The sequence below is a fragment of the Crinia signifera genome, chromosome 3 (genome assembly GCF_055691185.1).
Source record: "Crinia signifera chromosome 3, ASM5569118v1, whole genome shotgun sequence".
NCBI classification, from domain to species: Eukaryota; Metazoa; Chordata; class Amphibia; order Anura; family Myobatrachidae; genus Crinia; species Crinia signifera.
In genome coordinates this window covers 238,006,336-238,016,013 of record NC_139219.1, presented here as the reverse complement: position 1 = coordinate 238,016,013, position 9,678 = coordinate 238,006,336, and the positions used below count along the sequence as shown (strand labels likewise).

Genomic DNA, 9,678 nt, shown 5'->3' with positions numbered 1-9,678 from the left:
TATATTCATTACTCAGACTTCCTTGTGCCATATATATGATTCCACTGAACTGAAAAATATTTTCACACCCACTTTTGAAAGGATTATTCCATGTGGACTGCAGAATTTGACATACCGGTCTATATTTACCATTTAGCCCACTACAATATTTATTAAAATCATAAGCAGTGTGTCAATGGCTTATAGATTCCAGCAAGCATACTAGAACACAGCAGTGCTACCCTATCTGTGCTTTAGATGATAACTTGTTTTTAGTCATGTCTAGTACGTCTTGCATGCTCCTTTGTCCTTCTAAACTATTTCAGACATCTTGAGCAAGGAGCATAAAGCAATGACTTTGCTGTGGTTGTGACATTAAATAAGCTCTAAAAAAAAGGCTTGAACACAAGAGCTAATGAACGCTGCACACAACAATATTACTGCTGGGGGCAGTTTGGAGGATTTTGCTGGATCTCTCTTAAACATTGTGTGTTTGAAGAGGATGTGACATCTTCACACAGGTAAGAGAATAGCATGCAAGCACAATAGAATCTGTTGCTTAACGCTTTGGGTAGAGGAGAGGAAGGCTTGTGCAAGCAACTTAACAGGCAACAGTGAGAAAGCTCTCTGTTGACATTCTAATAAAATAATGCTATTAGGATTGGGTTGTGTGTTGTGGCAGAAGCATCTTGAGGACAAACTGGCTGTTGATGATGCATCACAGTATTTCAGATTTGCCATGAAACAGGATGCAAAGAGGTCATAAGACAGAAAGCACTTGCAGCTTATCTCCTGTGTCAGCTGGCGTGTTGGAAGCGAAGATGGGGTGTGTTGTGTGAAAGTGGGAATCCTGAAGCAGAAAGGTAGCGACTGCCAGCACTGAAACCTGTAGATAAGGACGCTGGTGCTGCTGGGATGCATGCTCAGTGTAAGTGTCATTACCGGCGATATGCAAGAGGGATTTTTGCTAATTATCAGAAATGCATCAAAGAAAATATTGCATGTTGTCATCCATTGTACATAATGAAGGAGACAAATGATGTCTGTATATCTCTTCCTTGCTGTATGATTCTTATATTAAGTATTTACCCTATTTGCAGTTTTTGGATATATTATGTTGACTTATTCTACATGACCTGTCTGTAGTTACCAACTGTCTGCTGTTCACTTTGTCACATAAGGGTTAACCAGCGACAGAATGTAAAATGTCAGTGAAGCGTGTTAAATATTCACATTGTAAACAAAGGACTATTCAGTATGAGTAATTTCCCTGAGTCCTTCTGTTTTCATTTCAGTTTTTGCTGTAGGCAAATAATTATTATGAAATGGAATACTCAAAACAGAAGTTAATTGGATACATTATAAGTTTTGTTGTGGCTATGTGATATATTAACGCATATTATTAGTTTCATGAAAATAAAGAGATGAAGTTAATGACCTATAAAATGAATGTCAAGAAGTCATGGAGAGTCTGAGCGTCATTGCGTAGTGCTTGAGAGTGTCCCTTCAAAGGACTAGTAATGAATATTATAGGTGAGCTTTATCCTGTGTTATGAGTCTGGAGGTGTTAAACATGGTCATTAGTTTAATGCAAGGTTGTGATTTATCCTCAAGGTACCTACTTTCAGTTACAATACTTTCATATACTATATTTAAATTTACTGTATATTTCTGCTTGTGCCTATGAGAAATGTTTTTAGTATCTATGAAAATATTGATATGTACAGAATAAGTAATTGGCACTATTATATTAGTCAGTGGGTTCTGCACATTTCCATTTAGAAATTTGTTCTAATATGTATTTTTATATTTTATATTTATATATTTTATATTATACATTTAGTATCTGTGTGTAGTCTTTCTATTCTGAGATCCACAGGAATCTGTGGGGATTATTCAGGTTGATTCGCAAGGCTGCAAATTCACCGACCAACGAAAGTTGTGGAAGGTACATGCATATAAAAGTGACTTTCAAGTCACTTCCATATGCGTGCACGTTGGGTCGGATATGGACGGGCAGCTGACAACCGGTGATGTCAGCTGCCAGCCCCCCGCACCCGCGACACCAGCTCATTACCATGAGAATGCCCAGTGTTCTCATGGGAACACCCATGTAACGGCCAGCGTTCCCATATGGTAATGGGGCAGCCCGGCGCCCCCCCACTCTTCTCTGCCCTCCGCATACCGTGGGTGCACGCACCCTACGTCTGCACATGCGCAGAAATGCGCATGCACAGACGCGCAACACCGGCCCTCCGTGTGAATGCACGGAGGACCGAATGAATTAGAATAACCCCCTGTGGCTGGTGGCGTGGTAATTGTGTTGGTATGAGATACACTGAATTACTGGATCAGGCAAAACACCTTCTTTTATACCTTTCTTTCATCAGCAGCAGCACACAGCAGAGGACATAAGTAGAGGTGTATGACTGGTGCCACAATGCACAAAAGGCTCGGTTCTGTGGACTTCTCCGTGACCGTTGCTTCAGTCTATCCAATCCAAATCAGTCTGTGCTGCACTTACCGATGCTGGTGGCCCTGCCCCGTCTGTTCGATGTAGTTACATGACGCATACAGTGTCATGACATCAAGTGACCAGGGGCAGGATCAGCACCAGTTGCACTTGAGCCCATTCACAGCACTACTTCACAGGCTTATAAGTAATTAGGATGTTGCATACTGTACCTATTGTTTTTATGACACATAGTATATTAATGAGTAGATGGAAATACTACATATTTCTATGGAAGATAACTTATGAGAATGCGTGTTGTTTGGAAATGACCATATACATGTATATCTCTACAAAATAATAGCAAAATACATAGGCAGCACTCAGAAATAATGAACATAAATAATGCAGTGCATTGCAACTAGCGGCCCTTATGTATGTATGTATGCCATCATGGCATGGAAGCAGTATGATGGCATACATACATATGATGGCATAGATACTGATGCAATCACAATGCCAATGAAGAAGGGATCCTTTTCAGTGATAGAACTTCTCAGCAATGGTGCAGACCATCAGAACTGTGATGAATATGTGAGGAACTTTGACTCCCTGAGTGCCTTCATGGCCACACAGAATGACTGAAGGAGCTGTAACACTCTGGCGCCGTGTTTTGTAGGTATGAGTCACACACCTAAAGAGGCCCTGAAAATTATTATCTGCTGACACTCCCCATTCCTGCATCTGCTGACACTCCCCATTCCTCTCCCCAAACAGTCTCTTCCTGTCAATCACTGCAACTGACTCCTCAGTGCAAGCAGCATTGCAAAGGTACCTTGTCTTCTGCATGCTTCAGTTTACTAATAATCGCTCAGTTGCAACACTATTGAAGTTGCTTGCACATCTGTATAAGGCCTTGTACACAAGAAAGAATTTTAATATAGATTGACCTTTGCGCTAGTCGCCGCCTATGGGATATACAGGACAATATGGATCACCTTTCCAAACAAAAGAACACAAAGTAGACAAAAAGTATACCATATATACCAGTGGTCGAAGTGGGGCGGTATACGGGGGTATGGCATACCCCCACTTTAATCTGAAGATAAAAAAAAAAGTTTTTTTTCCCCCTCAGGATGCTCTCTGATCACTCAGCAGCACATATTGTGCTTTTGTAATACCCCTGTACAACGGGGCAGTCTGGCAGGGGACGTTGATGGACAGGGGGGTGTCCGAAGGTGCGCACTATATTCACTCTTTACTTTTCCATACCCCCACTTCAAAATTTCCACTTCGACCACTGATATATACCATATATACTAATTTTCTTTACTCTCATATGGTTACCCAAAAAAGAAAATAAAACAAGCACAATAGTGTAACACAATTTTTCATATGTCACATGAAATAACAATTTGCATATGGTATTTATGTAGATGAGACTTGTACCCAATAAATAAGTCTACTTATGTAGTAGACAATATTCACCTTTGGGGGAATGGTAACATCACCATAAGCAGGAACTTCCAATCCAACATGTGCCATGGAAAGAAAAAACTGAATATGGTGCAATACAGTTTTTAATAGTAAAAGATATATACAATAGTAAAAGACATGTGACAAGGTAGACTCTCACCAGGCACCAAGGTCCACAATAAATTGCAGACAAATGAGCAGTTGGTCATTAGATCACAAGCGTCCCTAGTAGCTCCTGGGATCCAGTCCCACAATGTCCCTCATGTAACCTCCAGGCCTTGTGTTTAATTCATGGGTTTCAGGGGTCTTTTAATCACTTTTATGGTAAGGTAAAACAGTCACAGTATACAAACTTTCCTGTAGCAACAACCTAAAATCCTCAGCTTGTTCCCTTGCCTAATTGTATCCTGGGATTCACAACTTTTTTTAAGAGGGGTACAATGTAGTATAAGCTCAAATGCTGACTTCTCAAACACTTTGTTTACATTAAACAGCCCACCCATCTATCCCTGACTCTTCATCCTTGTGAGAAAAAGCAACTATGGTCCCTCGACTTGAACTTTCTCCTCCAATATGGTTGACTTGTTGAATATGCCATCCTAGAGGAGCATATACTGTAAACATCCTCCTTCAAGCTCAAAACTGCAACTTCCCAGCAGACTCTGCACACATATTTTCCTGCTCTGAAATCCCCCTGATCCTCAGACCCCTTGTGAGACCATATGCTGGTGCGGTTGGCCCTGGGTTCCTCCTAATGCAAGACAATGCTAGACTTCATGTGGCTGGAGTGTGTCAGGCATTGATGCTATGGACTGGTTCACCTGTTCCCCAGACCTGAATCCAATTGAGCACATCTGGGACATCATGTCTCACTCCATCCACCAATGCCACATTGCACCACAGACTGTCCAGGAGTTGGCGAATGCTTTAGTCCAGGTCTGGGAGGATATCCCTCTGGAGACCATCTGCCTTGCTCTTTGGTGTCTTCGCCTCAGTTGCTTCCTGCGTTGAAGGTGTCGGAGACATTGTCAGCTTATCAGAACAATCAGGTTAAAGAATTTCTCATCCCAAATAGGGAGATATTTTCAGAGCTGCCTGACCAAACGACCATAATAAAACATGGCACCAGGGGTCAGGGTTCCATGCTCATCCACACGGGACATGTGGTATGCATCAAATTTGGACACCTCATTTCATTTATGAAAATCATTACAGAAGTTAAAAACATGTTAGAACTTGGAGGCATAGAGGAATCCAGCAGTGAGTGGTCCAGTCCCATAGTTCTCATCCCGAAGCCAGGCAGTAGTAAATGAGGTGTCCAAATTTGACGCATACCCCATGTCCCGTGTGGATGGGCTTATAGAAAGGCTGAGAACAGCTAGGTTTCTTACCACATTGGACCTGACTAAAGGTTACTGGCAGATACCTTTAACTGATAGTGCAAAAGAAAAAAACAGCATTTTCGGTTCCGGAGGGGCTATACCAGTATAAGATGTTACCCTTTGGGTTGCATGGGGCTCCAGCAACCTTTCAACAGATGATGGATAAATTTTGAGGCACCATATAAATTATGCAGCTGCCTATTTGGATGATGTGGTAATTCACAGTACGGACTGGGGGTCCCATTTGGTCAAAGTACAAGCAGTACCGATCTCAATCAGAGAAGCAGGGTTTACTGCTAACCCAAAGTGCTGCCTCGCAATAGAGGAGGTTAAGTACTTGGGCTTCACCATTGGTAAAGGTTTGATTAAGCCTTGAATTAAACAAAATTGATGCTATTCAAAACTGGCCTTGTCCAGTCAATAAAAAACAATAAGGGCTTTTTTTTAGAACAACTGGGTACTATGGATGATTTATTCCTAATTTTGCAGCCACAGCAGTGCTGTTGTCAGACCTTACCAAAGGGAAGCAATCAAATATGGTGACATGGGACTCTGATGGAGAAAAAGTGTTCCAAGCGTTAAAAGTGTCTTTGTGTTCACAACCTGTACTGATAACACCAGATTTTTCCAAATAATTTGTTGTACAGACAGATGCCTCAGAGGTAGGGATAGGGGCTGTGCTGTCCCAAACCAGAGATGGGGATGAACACCCTATTATCTATTTGAGTAGGAAACTCAATGAGCATGAAAAAATGTATGCCTTTGTGAAAAGGAGACTTTGGCCATTAAATGAGCATTAGATACCTTGAGGTATTACCTCTTGGGAAGACAGTTCAGGCTAGTGACAGATCACGCCCCTTTGAAATGGATGTATGTAAACAGAGGTCAGAATGCTTGTGTAACTAGATGGTTTCTAGCATTGCAAGATTTTAAGTATACGGTTGAACATATACCAGGTACACAATTGGCCAATGCAGATGCATTTCCCCGCATCTTCTGTTTGGGGAGTACAAGTGGTCCGGCCCCTAGGTCGAAACAGGGGAGGGGAATATGTGAAAAGAACACTGTATTAGTGTTTGAGGGCAGGTATATTTGTCCCAGGTTCTTGTCTTACACCTTTTAGAAACAGGAAAACTTCCATGAGAATGTTTCTTTTTTTGTTAAAGCTGAGTAAAGGCCCAGCTCAGGTGTTTGGCCTCACAGAGGGCTAATCAGCACTTGCAGCTGTGCAATGCCCATGTAGAGCTGCTGGACTGATCAGTGTGTGCAGACTGCCTGGGGAGGCTGCAGAATCTCTGTGAGAGGAACAAGCTTTCTGATGCAAGTAAGCCATCCAGTAGTGACTGGAAAACTTGGTGTTTTGTTTAGAGATAGATAGGAATATCCTGTGTTTAGTGCTGGACAGGCAAGGTTTTTTTTGTTGTTGTTTATTTTAATTTTCTGCTGAATAAAACTGGTTGCGGCCAGTTGCACCCCAAAGACGGGCCTTGTATGATTTCTCAGCTGCCGGCACTCAAATGGCGAATAAAGCAACAGGCCCTGGTGCCCCACTAGTAAAGCATATACAAAACTCCAAAATAATTGGCACTCGGGAGGCAAAATACATCAAAATAAATGGATGTGTAGCTAAGCTAAGCTTTCGGGATTTGACCCCCTTCTTCAGAGCTGAATCCTACAGCCAAACAGCTAAACCCGTGGCTAATGCAGCGAACCTGCTGTATTTAGCCGCGAGTCTTGCTGCTTGTGCAGTCGCATACGCCGAATCCCCCTCACTCAAAAAACGGAGCAAGGGGGAATTGGCGAATGAGAGGGGTGAGTTGAATACTGACAGGGTGAGTGGTGACAGCGAGCAGGAAGCCCTGCTCGCTGTCACCGCTCATCCATGGCATTAAATATACCCCTATGAGTTGAAGTAGGGGTGTCTAGTATAAAAGAAGAATCTATGGCTTGTGCGTCACCATTAAGAACTACCATATCAAATCCAATTTTGAGGTTTTTTTATTGGGTTTTAAATAAAACTATTATATTTATCTATACTAGAAAAAAAAAAAAAAAAGTTTATTGTTACAAAGATTTCATTATATGTATAAGAAGTTTAGTTGATTATTTATAATATTAGTAATTTCATCCTTTCACATTGTCTCATATCATTCTAAAGACTATCAAGACTATCACAGACGAAATATAATTTGTGGATTCACCAGCCATACCAGCTCTCAGATAGTTTCAGAGAATATTGATTGCTTTGTGGATTTTATTGCAGAGTTTTAAGCAGTTGCAATCAGAAACTTCTGACATCATATGTCATTGTAATAGTTTTACAAGTCCCCATGCGATACATGTTGAAAAGCAGATCAGGAATGTCTGTTGTTGCTAAGAAGAGCAGTATCTATTTATTTATTAACAGTTTCTTATTATATAGCACACACCTATTCTGCAGCGCTGTACAGAGTATAGTTGAACAGAACATTCACTGCCCTATATATAATCTATATTCCCTAACTAGATATATATACACACACAGATATTCTAAGGTTAATTTGTTGGGAGCCAATTAGCCTACCAGTATATTTTTATAATGTGGGAGGAAACCGGAGTACCCGGAGGAAACCCACGCAAGTACGGGAAGAATATACAAACTCCGCACAGTTAGAGCCAGTGCTATTTTTCAGTAGGAACCAGCAGGAACTCAGTTCCTGAACCTCTAATTAAAGATGACATCATCAGGAACTGAAAATGTACTTTTCATAAGATAAGTTTTATTTTAAAGTCACCTGTGAGTGCCTTTGTTTCTAAATAGAATATATACATCTCTCTCTCCCTCCCTCTCTCTATTATATATGTTTTTTTTATTTAATTGATCCACCCGCAGACCTGGAGTTCCTGGACCTATTTTTCCAGAAAAATAGTACTGGTTAGAGCCATGGTGGGTATCAAACCCATGACCTCAGTGCTGTGTGGCAGTAATGCTAACCATTACACCATCCGTACTGCAGTAGATTTACATCTGACACATTGAGGCTGTGGGGTAGATTTATGAAGTGGCGTTGATGTGTAAATGCGCTATCCCCGTGCGCTGAAGCAGGGGATAGCGCATCTCCTAATCTATCAAACCTGCGTTGCCGGTGTCCTAACAGCGGCGATGGGAGGGCGGGGACATAGCGCAAGTACTATTACAAGTACTGCGCTTAGCGGTCAAACTACATTTACGATTCGCCGCTATCCTCCTCCCGGCGGCTTAGCGCTGCTGTCTGCTTCGCCAGTCAGATCTGGCGTTGTTCACTTCGTTTCTGACCTTTTTTTTTTTTTTCACTCTACAATCTACAAGCAGCCTCCAACATGAGGCATCCATCCACTCCTGCCTTGAGAGCAGTGCAGCTGCGGCACTCACAGGGTAAATAAACTAGAAATTGGGCCACAGATGAAAATTTACCACAAGGTGCAGTGACGACGCCGCAGCCTCGAGCTTGACGCGTGCGCACCACTGTCTTCCCCCCGTCTGCCTTTGTAAACTGCGCATGCGCCGGATACCAACGCGATACCAAGATATCCGGCGCATGCGCAGAAGACGCCGCCGGACGCCTGCGCGTCATTCGTTATGGGAGGGAGCGTATCCCCGGCAGGAGGGGATAACGCACTCCCATAACGTGCGGCCAGACAATAATAAATACGGGCGGACGACAGGTTCTCTTCACCACGATAAAGTGGTGAAGCGAACCTGCGCCCTTAAGGAACGATAAAGGACTATTAATAAATCTACCCCTCAGTCACGTGTGGTTGGATCTGCACAGGGCCTGATACATCGGAAGCAGGACAGCAGCAACTGTCAATGTTTGTGAAAGCGGAGGTGTGGCAATGCCATTTACAGGCTGGGAAGAGGTCTGGAATCACTGTTATATGTTGGAAAATTCATACATAGTAACATAGTAATTAGGCCGAAAAAAGACATTAGTCCATCGAGTTCAACCTATCTACCTTGTAACTACTGACTTGAGTAAGTAATATCTATAGGATTCCCTTAGTGGACAAAAATGCATCCAGTTTTGATTTCAATTAATTAAGTAGTTGCTGTAATCACCAACAATGAGTTCCAGAACTTTACTGCTCTAATGGTGAAGAATCCACTTCTTAATTCAATATGAAATTTCTTTACCTCGAGCCTCAGTACATGCCCACATGTCCTAAGTATAGGCCTGCTAGTGAACAAATCATCTCCCAGTTCCATATGATTCCCAATCCTGTATTTGAACATACTAATCATATCACCTCTCAACCTCCGTTTCTCCAGTGAAAACATATTCAGCCTGGTTAACCTATCTTTGTATTCTAGTGATTCAAGACCTTTTACTAGCTTAGTTGCCCTTCTCTGTATCTGTTCCATTTCATTTA

General features: G+C 42.1%; 1 protein-coding gene across 2 annotated transcripts in view; it reads left to right on the top strand.

Moving 5' to 3' along the window:
- The first annotated feature begins 203 nt into the window (after nucleotides 1–203).
- Nucleotides 204–9,678, top strand: part of KCNMB2 (potassium calcium-activated channel subfamily M regulatory beta subunit 2) — a 521,316-nt gene continuing 511,841 nt past the window's right edge. The window contains exon 1 of one of the 2 annotated variants that reach the window (XM_083177718.1): nucleotides 204–500. The gene's annotated coding sequence lies outside the window, so the exon portion shown is untranslated. Of the gene's footprint in view, nucleotides 501–647; nucleotides 908–9,678 lie in introns of those variants that run through there. The other variant, XM_083177719.1, reaches the window with a different exon arrangement.